This window comes from Canis lupus, chromosome 10 (genome assembly GCF_003254725.2).
Source record: "Canis lupus dingo isolate Sandy chromosome 10, ASM325472v2, whole genome shotgun sequence".
NCBI lineage: Eukaryota > Metazoa > Chordata > Mammalia > Carnivora > Canidae > Canis > Canis lupus.
The window spans coordinates 27,872,132-27,885,214 of record NC_064252.1 but is presented as its reverse complement, the minus strand read 5'-3'; the positions used below and the strand labels follow the sequence as shown (position 1 = coordinate 27,885,214).

Sequence of the window (13,083 nt, the reverse complement as noted above, 5' to 3'; positions counted from 1 at the left end):
TCCCAGCCTCCCTTGCAGCTCAGGGGTAGCCGCACAACCCCGTTCTGACCAATGAGATCTAAGCAGGGAGCAGCTGGGGGGGGAGGGGACGTTTCTAAGAAAGCTCTTCTTTTCTTTTAAAAGAAGTCCCACACAGCTGGTGAGCCCCACATCCCTCCCACCTTCCGCCCACCTGGAACCCAGCTGCGCTGGTCATCTGGTGCCACCTCGAGGCTTCTTGCTGGGCCACAGCGGGCACGGCTGACCGCTCCCCCATCCTTGAAACCCTGTCCTCTTGCTCTCCTGCATTGGAGTGTCAAGTCCGTGTGAAACAGGATGCTCCCTATCTCATTCCCTGCTCTACCGTCACTCTTCTTTTCCGCCCCTTAGTTCTAACATGGCAGTAAGGGATTGTCCCCGCGTGCTCGCGTGTGAGTGTGCAGGGTGGCAGTGCCGCTCCGGAGGCCTGGCCCGTCTGGAGTTCTGTGAAGGGTGAGGGGACCAGAGCAGCAGGACCAGTGTTGGGGGTCAGCCCCTCTTCCCCATCCTGGGGCCCAGGGACTGCTGGTAACCAGCTGGGGCCCAACCCATTGCCTCCCCTCATCTGGACCCCCACTCATACCCCTTTCTCTATGAATTCAACAAAAACCACTTCCCTACCTCTCTCCTCCCCCTCCCTCGTGGAAGAGGATGTGCTGGCTGGGGCAGAGAACTGAGCAGGGTCCCTGACTCAGCGGAGAGCCCCCTCCCCATAACCTCGGAGAGGCCAGCACCTACCCTGCAGTATCTGGGTATCTGGAATCTGGGCTGCAGCCTGGGAAGGCTGGAGGGGGAGATGGCCTGCCTCCCAGCTCTCCTCCTTGTCCCGCCTCTGTGCCAGGGGCCAGGCTCTCCCTGTGTGGCGGTGGGTGGGCTGTCAAGACGTGTCATGTACATTTGTACCAAAAATAAATAAGTGACTATGGGGAAAAAAAAAAAAAAGGAAGAGACTTCTAGTTGTCCCCTAATATCTACTCTCTTTTTCTTCTGCAGAAATAGAAATTTGGGAGCACCTGGGTGGCTTAGTCAGTTGAGTGTCTGACTCTTGATTTTGGTTCAGGTCATGATCTTCGGATCGTGAGACAGAGCCCCATGTTGGGCTCCAGGCTGAGCATGGAGCCTGCTTAAGATTCTCTTTCTCCCTCTGCCTCTGATCCCCTAGTCCCCCCCCCACCCCAGCTGCTTGCACACACACACCCATATGCCGTCTCTCTAAAAAAAATAATAATAGAAATTTTGCTGATAAAGATGAAGACTACATTTCCCAGCTTGCTGTGCAGATAGGTGTAGCCACATGACTGGATTCCAGCCAATGAAACAAGAGAAGAGCCAAGGTGTGAACTTTCCTATTCATGCCCTCTAAAGAAGAAGTGCATACCTCTTCTTCGTTTTTCAGCCCTTCCCACAGGCTGGAATGTGGCTGCGATGACAGGAGCTGGAGCAGCCATATTAAGCCAGACAGTGGGGCCATCTCCAGGTTGGGAAGGCCGGTAACACTGAATATGAAAAACTATAACCGATCAGTGCTGGTCATGTCATGCTCAGACTATTATATTCAAGAGAAGTAAACTTCTATCTTATTTAAATCACCATTATCAGGCTTTTGCTATAGCAGACCTATATTCTCAGGAATGCACCTTTATTTATTAAAACATAGTGGTTGGGGATCCCTGGGTCGCGCAGCGGTTTAGTGCCTGCCTTTGGCCCAGGGCGCGATCCTGGAGACCCGGGATCGAGTCCCACGTCGGGCTCCCGGTGCATGGAGCCTGCTTCTCCCTCTGCCTGTGTCTCTGTCTCTCTCTCTCTCTCTCACTGTGTGCCTATCATAAAAAAAAATAATAATAAAAAATAAAAAATAAATAAAACATAGTGGTTGGATATTTCCCCCAACACCCGCAGCCTGATCTGTCCATGTATGAGAGAAATGTTCTCTACAATTTATCTGGTCCTGTCCATCCCTCAAACATTGGTGCTGCCAAAAAAGGATGTTTTTTGGTTAAGTTGATGATTATTTGTGAGCCACGATGTAGACTAGAAGGGGCCATGAGACCAGGCCTGATTCTCCTCTGACATGTCAGCTGCGAGAAAGGGCACAGCTACGTGGATGGAGGCACTTGCCCTGGAACACCAGTGCTCAGAGCTTATTCACAGTAAGCAGCTGGCAGGCAACAATGTGTTTCCTGATCTTCATTCAGTGCCGAGAGAAATTGAGAATATTACAAGTGCAATCAAGCCAAGGCCACTGAGTGGACGTCTTTTTAGCCAGCTGTCAAAAGAGATGGGCTGAACAAAAGTCTGCTTTTCCAACCTGAGCCGCTCTCGCTGTTGAATGAAGGTGCACATCGAGCTTTTTTTTTTTTTTTTTTTTAATGAAGGCCAAGATTCAAAGTCTTTCTTTATGACACAAAAGTGCCCATGCAAACCATTCCTTTGGTTTTTGGAAACATGACTTGTCTCCACAGTTAGCACCTGGAATAATCAGACTCCATCAAATGTTCACATTTGATTAAAAGATACCAGGGTTTTGAAAGACCAACTGTGGGGCAAATTTCATGATTTTCCCAACAGCCTGACTGTCCCAGAACTTGACGATTCTCTCCACTGCTCAGGGGGACAAATCAATGACACGGCAATAAGCATACTAAAAGTCACATCCAAGGGCTGCTGCCAAACAAGAAGGAATGTCTTCTAGCCTGAAATGCAACCAAAGCAGGGTCTGGGCTGTTGGTCCCTACAGCGTTCCAGCTCTGGAGTGCGCCGAGCGTGGCATCTTCCCTTCTGATGGCTCCAGAAAGAAGCTTCCGTGCAAAATTGCTTCTTCATCAGCTCAGGGGCTGTGTCCAATCCTCAAAGCCCAGGGCCACCGACCACCACCACCAGACACTTGTCCCAGCCCCACCAACCTGTGGCTGAGCGATGGGTTGTCTGCTCTGGTGAAGTCAAGAGAAGCAGCTGCCTGGATGGGAACCATGAACTGCGGGACAAGCTAGCTTGTCATCGGGCCAGATGGGGAGGCCTGGCTCATTCATACACTTGGCAAGTCATGATGGAGGGCCTACTACGTGCCCAGAACACAGATGGCCTGGAAAATCAAAATCTTAAAAATTTAAAAACAGGGGTTACAAACATAATGATCTCGTCTGGTGAAATGAAGACACTTTTTTAATTGTGGTAAAATATATATAACGAAATTTACCATTTTTCAATGTACGTTCAGCGGCATTAAGCGCACTGGCATCATTGTGCCACCAGCACCACGGCCCATCTCGAGGACTTTCTCATCCTCCCCGATGTGCTCACTCAACACAAACTCCCCATCGTCTGTCCTCAGCCCCCCCAGAACCAGCATTCTACTCTCTTTCTCTATGGATGTGCCTACTCCAGATGCCTCACTTAAGTGGAATCCTCCAGAATTTGCCAGTTTGTGTCTGGCTTCTTTCACTTAGCGTAGGTCTTCAAGGTTCATCCATATGGTAACAAGGATCAGAACTTTACTCCCTTTTTTTTAAGCCTGAAAAATGTTCCATTGGATACATGTTTCTTTTATGCCTTCAGTATGTTTATACAATGTCTTGTATTTTGTGTAACCATTCATCAGTTGATGGAATTTGGGTTACTTCCACCTTTGGGCACTTCTGAATAATGCTGCTGTGAATTTGGGGGTGTGTTTGAATCTCTGCTTCCATAGTTCTTTCAAACTCCTTAGCCAGGAGTAGAATCGCTACATTCGATGATAACTCTATGTACCTTTTTTTTTTTTTTTTTTTTAAGAGAGGGACCTTGTAAGCATGAGGGGGAGGAGCAGGGAGAGAGAGAATCTTTTTTTTTTTTAACTTATTCATTCTTTTTTTTTTTTTTTTTAAGGATTTTATTTATTTGAGAGAGAGGGAGAGCATGAGCGGGCAGAGGGAGAAGGAACCTGACATGGGGCTCGATCCCAGGACCCTGGGATCATGACCTGAGCCAAAGGCAGACGCTTAACTGACTTAACCCCACAGGTGCCCCTCGATATTTCTCTTCTGCAGAAACTGCCAAACTGTTCTCCACACCATCTTACATTCTACCATTAATTTTAAACGTATTTTATTTACATTTTTTTAATTATGACACATCTTTTCTTAATTACCTAAGATTGGTGGTTCCCCTGTGCCATTACGTAGTCCAAGATGTCATGGGCAGGGGCTAGACGACCCTGTGGGCTTTCAGTTCTGTGGTTCTGGATCAGAAAACTGAGAAGTTGAGGTCTTGGCGTGCTCAGACTAAGACATGTGGCTCTGTGTTGGGGCTTGTGGGTGCACCTCCAGGCCACGGTGCTGGGCGTGGGGTCACTGGGCTGTATCTTCCCAAACTGCTTTGGAGGAAGGGCAGCAGGAGGGGAAGTGGCTGGGGCTGGGCTGTGGGCATGCAGGAGAGGAGGAGACACGGGGACAGATGGAGCAGGAGCGAGCAAGGCCTGGGACCCACCTGTGAGAAGCCACGCGTGCCAGGTACCTTGCCTGAGCTGGCCGTGGGCTGGCTGAGGCCAGTACTGTGTTCCGGAAGGGCTGAGAGAAGAGAAAATCATTCATTCATTCAACAAACATCCTCGATCATCTGCCTACAGAGACAAGCAGACCCAGCCCACCTGTGTAGAGCCCCCACCCTCCTGAGCCCCTGCATCACCAAGTCTAACCAGCCCACTGAAGGTCTCCCCAAGACACCACCTCCCACACAATTATAGCCACCGTTCATGGAGGTTCACCACGTGCCGGCTGCCTACTAAGCACGTCACACGGATTAACACCCCCCACTTAGACAAGCCCCATTTTATAGGTGAGAAGGTAACTGCAGCTCAGAGAGGCAGAGCAGCTTCCCAAGGTCATATAGCTGGAAGACGGAGAGCCTACACTGGTCACCCCCAAACTGCCTCTCTGAACGCGAGAGCCTTTTCTGAAGACACTGAAAGCAACACCAGCAAGGGGGCTGATGTCACACACTCCACAGAATCCAGAATTTTCCGAAGCCCCTCTTAGAGGGGAGGCCTCCACCGGGGGTATCTTCCCTCCCCTCCCCAAGGTGTCCTTCGGTCCTCCTTGCTTCTGCCCAGACTCACCAGCACCCACCCCTGCCCCGAGCCTTGGGCCCTGAGCAATCGCTCCTCCTTCTGTAAAGCAGTGACTGACACCCTCCACCCTCCGCAGTGGCCTCCACGGGGAGCGGGCTCTCCTGAGAGCGGGCAGGACTGCTGAGAGCAAACATTTCTCCCCTTTGTCACATAGAGTAATAGACTCTTGAAAAATCACATACTTGGAGGATCACAGCTGAATCTTATAATCTGAGACTCTCCATCAAAGAACCTCACAACCATGGACTAATAGAATCTTGGAGTCAGTGACTCGAGAATCCCAGGATGCTACAATCTCTCCATCACCGACCGGGTGGTGGCCAATGTCACAGAGCAGCCCTGGCTGGTGGGCTGCCTCGGGGCAGGCCCGGAGAGCGAGGGGGCTGGGGAGGCGAGGAAGTCTTGGGGTACAGAAGCAGGGGTAGGGGTGGAGGAGGGAGGCTCAGCCTGTTGTCATGCCAGAGGAAGCAGTTGGCGGGTGAGGCCTGGCTCTGTTACTGATGGTTTTTAATTATGTAAATCAGCCCAGGGCCTGCGCCTGGCAAAGGCTTGGCATCCATCCACTGGCAGCAAAATTAATCAATAAATAACCAGCTGGATGGGGCCTGGGCATAAGCACCCAGCCACACCTCCACCACCACCCAGAGGGGTCCTCCCCAGCTGGCAGGAGTAAAGGGATTATAGGCAGCTCAGGCCGTCAGTGCCGTTGCACACACACACTCACACATGCCTGCACATACATGGGTACATGCACACACAGGCACCACGTGCGTAGCTGTTGATTTGAATTCGTCATGTAGATGCACTGGTAGACAACCCTGCTTGCAAGGACCCTGGGTTGCAGCCCCTGAGTGCCTGACACACCCCTCCCCACGCAGAGCCCAGCACACGCCCGGGAACACAGCCGTAGGAGGCCAGTTCCTTGTTCCAACCCCACGCTTGTCTCAGGTGGGACAGAGCTTTGCAGAGCCCCCCCTAGACCACTTCACCTCCACCACCATCCTGTGAGGCTGGCACAGCTGGGCTGAGGCCCTCATTTTACCGACGAGGAAGCTGGGTCTCAGAGAATGGACTTGTCCAGAGTTGCATCTGGGGGTCCTTCCTCCTGCCCCCAACCACCCTTGCCCCCACCCAAAGGTTCGAAGGGGCTCTAGACCCATGAAGGGGAATAAAAGTGGGAGGGAGTGCTAGGGCTCCCCAGCTACCCAGGAAATGCCACCCCCCCGCCCACCCCCCACTCCCCCCACCTCACCCCCCCAGAGCAGGGGTCTCGCTGACCTGGCAGACAGCAGGGCAGGCCTGCATCCCAGTCCAGGCCAGGCCGGTGGGGGGCCTTTCCTCTCCCCTAGGGAGCAGTGATGGATTGCTCTCTCCCACCTGGCATGCTCACCCCGGCTCCCCAGCACTGCTGCCATAAATCAGCCTCCTCATCTGGGCCTTGGCTGTTCCTTGATCACTTTCCAGCATTGGGGTTGGTGTTTTCAACCGGCCCTAGTGCAGGAGGGGACTTGTAGGAAGAATGTAAAATTAACAGACAGGTTTCCTCTTCCTCTCTTCCCCTTCTCTCTGCCTCTGGCCTTCTGCTGGCCTCTACTTCTCTCTGGTTGGGATCACTAAACACTGAAGGTGGAAATGACCCGATACATGAATGAGTTTCACTGAGCGCACCATAGGTCTCTATCTCTGGGTCTGGCGAGACACACATCCGCTTCTCTCAACCTCAGCCCAGGGGTTTCCCAACCACCTCCTCCCCAGGAAGCAGGAAGAGGAAGTGGGAAGGTGGCTTGCATGGTCGAAGTAGACTCATGGGGGAGGCCAGGAAAGAAGCGTGAGAGCCAGGAGCGCCCAGGGAAGTCAGCCCTTTGGAGCCACCACTCCTTGGAGCAGCCGAGGAGGACTGTGGACTTCAATGAAGGTCCAGGGTGCACAGCCCTGGGAATTCAGCACATTCAAACAGGGGTTAGCCGCTCAGCGCCTGGAGCCAGTCTCCCCAAATCTAAATCCAGGCTGAGCCACTTAGTAGCTATGTGACCCTGGGCAAGCTGCTTCACCTCTCTGTGTCTGGGTTTCTTTTGGGGCAAAGTGGAGTAATAGTACTTCCATCATTGGTGAGCGGGTACATACTCTGTAGAAGAGTCACTGATGAGCACAGTCAAATGCTCTAAAAATTAGCAATTGTCACCATAATGAAAGATGCTGGTACACAGACCCTAGCGTATCAGAATGCCCTGGGGGGCTTTTAAAACCCAGATTGCTGCCCCTCCTCCCACTCCCCAGAATTTCTTCCTCGGTAGGTCTGGCAGGGGCCTGATGTTTGCATTTCTAGAACATCCCCAGCTGTTGCTGGGACTGCTGGCTTGGGGCTCACCCTCTGAGAACCCACTGAAGCCCATGCTGGTGCTCACTCTCCAGCTCAGCTCCCCCACCTGCTTTTCAACAGAGAACAGAGACCCAGAGAGGTAAGTGTGTGCCCCAAGGCCACACACGCTTAAGGTGGCCCTGGCCAAGCCTCCCCAGAGGAGGAGGGAGGGGAAGGCCCTGGAGGCAGAGGTGGTTCCATCACTACCACTCACTCCACCTCCTCCCGGACCTTCCCTACTGACTCCAGGAGCAAAGGGACAGAGAATTTGCCTTCCCTGCCAGAGCTAATCTTTTAATCTCTTTGGTTTTAATCTTGCAGCGCAGCATAAACCCAAATCCGCACAGGGGAAGGAAGGGGGCGAGGGACACAAATCTCATGCCCTGCGGAGGTGAGTAATCCAGGCTTTTAACCCTGCATTTTATCCCAGATCTCTCATCCCATCTCTGCCTTCCTCACCCCCTGCTACTGAGAGGCATGTCTAATAGGAGACTAGGAGGCAGAGAGAGTGAGGAGGCAGAGAGAGCAAACAGATGGCGTGAGGCCAGGTGGAGTCACGTGTCAAAAAGACTCCACTTGGGGAGGCAAAGCTTTCTTAAACAGAACACAAAACAACATAACAGAAAAATGATACATTGTGCTTCATTACAATTAAGAGTTATATTCATCAAAAGACATGATTTAGAGAAAGAAAAACCAATTCACAGATGCAAAAAAGATATTTCAATACATACATGTGACAAAGGACTAGTATCCAACATATATAAAGAACCTCTGCACATTAATAAGAAAAAAAAACACTTTAAAAAATAGGCAAAAGGTACAAACTGGAATTTCATGAAAGAAAATAGCAAAATAACCAATATGCACATGAAAAGACCCTAAATATTATCAATCATCAGAGATTTACAATTTAAAACCACATTAAGTATCATTCACACCCACAGAAATGGCCACAATTAAGAAGACTGAAAAATATCAAATACAGGAAGGATACACAGCTTGTACACAGCTAGTGGAAGTGGCAGTGGTCCAACCCGCTTGACAGTTTACATATTATCTAACATATTATCTATTCTCTGGCCCAGTCATCCCACAACTAGGTATTTGTCCGAAAGAAGTGAAAGTATATGTCTACACAAAGATGGGAACATGAATGCTCACTGCAACTTTACTCACTACAGTTCCAAACAGGAAACAACCCAAAAGTCCACCAACGGGTAAATGAATAGACAAATGGTGGCATAGCCCACAGGGGAACAGTACTTAGCAATAAAAAAGAATCAGCTATAGACACACATGCCACACCAAGGATGAGTCTCACAGGCATTACGCTAAGTCTGAGAAGCCAAAAGCAAAAGAACACACTGCATGACTGTTTATATGAAGCATAAGAACAGGCAAAACCAATCTCTAGTGACAGAGGTCAGGATCGTGGTTGCCCTTTGGGAGAGGACACATTAGTGACTAGGAAGGGACATGAGGAGCCGTCTGGGGCACTGGGAAGCTTTGACAAACAGGCAAAATTCACCAAACTGTACACTTAGGATCTACACACTTTCCTATATGTAAATTATACCTCAATTTTTTTTTTTTAAGTAAAAAGAGAAATGAAAAGACACTACATTTGGAACACGTTCTCAGACCATCCCCTGCCCACCCCTTTGGGACTCAAGGGACCCCTGGGGCCCAGCCCAGCTCCACCATGGTGTGACTTTGAGCACACCTTGTACCAACTCTCAGTCTTAGTTTCCCTCTCCGTTGTAAAAAGGAAAGAATTGGGATCCCTGGGTGGCTCAGTGGTTTAGCGCCTGCCTTTGGCCCAGGGCGCGATCCTGGAGACCTGGGATTGAGTCCCACGTCAGGCTCCTGGCATGGAGCCTGCTTCTCCCTCCTCCTATGTCTCTGCCTCTCTCTCTCTCTCTCTCTCTCTCTCTAATCAATCAATCAATCAATCTTAAAAAAAAAAAAAGAAAGAAAGAATTTCTGCCAATCTCACCAGTCTATGGGGGCAAATCTGTGTGATATGGAGGTGAAGATGCCTATGACAGTGAAATGTTCCCTCGGGTGGTCATAACCCTCGTGACGCCCTCTCAGGGCCCAGCAGAAGCAGGGGGACCTGCATGAACTTGGTCACTGGACCAGAGCCACCTGGGGCTGGACCTGCAGGAGTGTCAAGAGGTCTTCCCAGACCAGCTACCCTCTGCTGGCCACCTACATCCTCAAGACTCTGGGTTACCCGTATCCTGCCCTCCCAGGTGGACCACCCAGACCGCCAACCCAGTGCCAAGCTATACCATCACCACGGTCATCACAGTTTCTTCCAGAACATATCTGCAAGGCACAGAGCCCCCTCCTGGGCAGCCTTCCCTCCCTCTCCCCAGCCCTGCCGTGGTTGTCCAGCAGAACCCCTTCCTCAAGGCTAGAACTACTACGGGACACTAAGGAGGAAATAAGACCCCAAACCAGCAAGCCCCTGCAAGGCCTGGGTGCTGGCATTCCCTGCCAGGGCTCTTTCCCCTAACCCCCTCCAGCCGTTTGGTCTGAAATAGTCACTGCACCTGGAAAAAGCTTCACTTTGGGGTGCATAGGACGCTACTGTACTCTGTGGCAGAGACTGCAGAGTACCCTAATTGTGTCCTGTCTCCCATTTACTTTAGCAACAACCTCATGTGGCCATGTGCCCAGCCAAAATATTCCCTTTCCCAGCTTCCCTTGCAGCGAGGTGAGGCACATGAGAGCAAGCATAAATTGTTAGGTGGGACAGAGGGAAACATTTAGCCAGTCGATACCCACCGCTCCAGAAAGCAGATGTGATAATGGAGATCCAGCAGCCACATTGTAGCATGAGGTGCCTCTGAGGCTGGAAGCCATGTGCTGAGGTTGGTGGGACTAAGAAAAAGGAGGAGCCCGGGTCCCTGACGACACTGTTGAGGCTCCCACCAGCCCCGGACTCTCCTACTTCCCGACATCCTTTGTGTGGAAGAGAAATAAGCCTCAATCTGGTCCAAGCCTTCATTTCCTGTCTCTGTTATCTGCAATGGGAAACAATCCTGACCTGATCCACGAAAGCCCCGTGAGGTTGCAATTACTGGGCAACCCCCACCTCTGACACCCCCACGTTACGGATGCGCCCCCCCAGACAGCCATGACTCCCGAGAGAGAGACTAGTGTTCAAATCCCAGCTCCCAGACCCCTGCGGACCCCACAGCCCAGCGCCCATGATGCTCCATGCGCGTCACCACAGTGACAGCTCTTCACACAAGGGCTGTTGAGGCTGCAAAGCGCTGGGCCCAACAGCGTACCTGTTGCAGAGATAACGGGCCAGAATATTTACAAATCACAAAGAGAAAACCAACCAACCATCCGGACACTAGCCAGGGTGGGGTGTAGAGCCCTCCTCTGTGCCTGCCCTCCTCCATCTCTGCCACGTGAAACTGGGTCACTGGCAAGAAGCAACCTGTGACACCATGGCTTGTGGTTCTCCTGCAAGAAGGGGTGCTGTTAAGCCATGCCGTGAGCACCCTACACGACTGTCCTGCAATGCACAGCACAGTGGCTGGGGACGCCCCACCGGCACCAGACAGCCAGAGTTCAGGGCCCTGCTCCACAGACAGTGGCCCTCCTCGTGCCTTAGTCTCTCCATCTGTAAAATGGGCACCACGGAGTGAGGATTACAGAGGCCGACCCGGGAAGAGCCTGCGGTGGTGGCTGCTACCCAGGAGGGGCTGTTTATCGTCGGCCACGGTCATCATGTTCATGCTGAGAACTTTCTTTCTTTATGGATGTGTGTGATAGGAACCTGAATTTACTCACCGGTTTTGGAACATTTCATCCCGACTTCACACTAACTGCTCTTATTAGAATTAACCCTACGAAGAGCCTCCCAGCACAGGAGGTGCAACCCAACGCTCTGCCTCCTGCTTCAGTTTATGCAGGTAAAAATAAGTGTGATTGCAGGTGATTCGTTTGTCAAACACAAGGTCGGAAATCTCGATTTGTCCGCGTCGTGAAGGGGGCTCCAGGAAGCTCCCTCCATCCCGAGCTGTCTCCCCTCTGACACCGACTGAAATTCCACCATTAGAGTCACAGAACCCCTAGGAGGAGAAGCAATTTAGGAGAAACAGCATCTTGGAGTGAATGCACGGATCCAGGTCAACAACGGGGAGTGAGTCTCAGCAAGGAAAGGGAGGAAGCACCACAGGCAAATTTTTGGATCTTCTCCGGGGCAGTTGAGAAACCTGCAGCAGCTAAGGGCTGTGAGCTCAGTCTCACCCGCCTACACACGCGAGCACGCGTGCACACACACACACACACACACACACACACACACAGCGGTAATCGCTTTACCCCAGCGGTGGAGGCTTAAGCAGCTCTGGAGCCCACCTCCCCAGCTGCACCGGCTGCCACTGTCCCAAGGCAGGTGTCCCAGAGCTTCAGCAAGGACTCTCTTTAGGGCTGGGAGCCAGCAGCTACTGGTGACACACAACCCCCCTCCCCACCCCTCCCTCCCTCTCTCTTTCTCTCTCTCACATACACACACTCATGCACAGACACACACAGCACTGAACACACACATAATAGACACAGACACACACTGAACTGTCCTCCCAAAGGTATGACACATCCAGAGAGGCCACACGGAATCGTCCTGCCCGGGAGAAAGCTATAGCCCTGCACTCGCAGAAACAAGGGAGCTGCACAGAGAGACTCCTTCACGCCCAGATCTTTCCCCACCACTGCTGGGTCTCCCGCTGCCCCCCCCCCACTCCCCCATTCCTGCCCCTAGCCAGACATTCCGCCCCCGCCCCCAGGCTCTTAGCTAACCTCCCACACAAGAGCCCCACATCTTCTCTCCAGGACCAAGCCCCATCGGGGTCCTTTGGGACCTCTGCCGCCCCCACCCCCCAGGAAACTTCTCACCCTCCTGTGCTTCCCCCATCAATGCCCCCCCCAGCCCTGGAACTGCAAGAACCCAGGAGCAAGGAGTGCGTCTGCCATGGCCCCACTCGGAGGTGCAGGGCCACAGCCTTCCCCTCCCCTTGCCAGGGGCTCACCCCTCATCTCCCCTCCTTGGGGAGCTGCTGGAGGCTCTTCTCATTTTCCAACGAGCGAGTGAAAACAGAGATTAGAGCAATTAGAGAAAAGTCATCAGAGGGCAAGGCAGGAGCCACCACCGCACCTAATTACCAGCTCCAGCAAGGCATGGTGAAGCACAGACTCACACAGATGACAAATTTGCACAAATTCCAAGGCAGGGAGGGGCAGGAAAGGGGAGCCAAGTTCCATTTTAGATTCTCTTGTTTTTGTTTCAACCTGCTCTCTGCTGTTTGCAGCAGCTTTCACATCAAATGCGCCCAAGAGAGGCAGACGGGTCGGAAATGATTTCAGTCTCATTCTATAGAAGGGGGCTGGCGCAGGACAGTTTCAGAGGGTCAGCCCACAGGTCCTGTCTCCCTGGTGGAAGGTGGGGGTCCGGGTGGCCCCTGCCCCCAGGAGAGGTCCCCTCGTTGGTTGGCCTTCCATCCTGTTTCCTGCTCTTCTCTCCCTGAAAATAATCAGCAAAGGGTTGAGGTACACAGACAGCAATGCTGTCTGGTGC

General features: G+C 52.1%; 1 long non-coding RNA gene across 3 annotated transcripts; it reads right to left on the bottom strand.

Moving 5' to 3' along the window:
* Positions 1–2,400: 2,400 nt before the first annotated feature.
* Positions 2,401–12,679, bottom strand: LOC118350110 (uncharacterized). 3 transcript variants are annotated; one of them, XR_004803340.2, is made up of 4 exons: positions 10,278–10,534; positions 4,483–4,562; positions 4,145–4,366; positions 2,401–3,115 (listed from the first exon to the last, which is right to left on the bottom strand). It is a non-coding gene; the product is annotated as an uncharacterized LOC118350110 (long non-coding RNA). The 3 variants fall into 3 exon arrangements; XR_007413476.1 differs by lacking the exon at positions 10,278–10,534 and adding an exon at positions 12,539–12,679 and having other exon boundaries at positions 4,145–4,562; XR_007413475.1 differs by having other exon boundaries at positions 4,145–4,562.
* Positions 12,680–13,083: the final 404 nt, after the last annotated feature.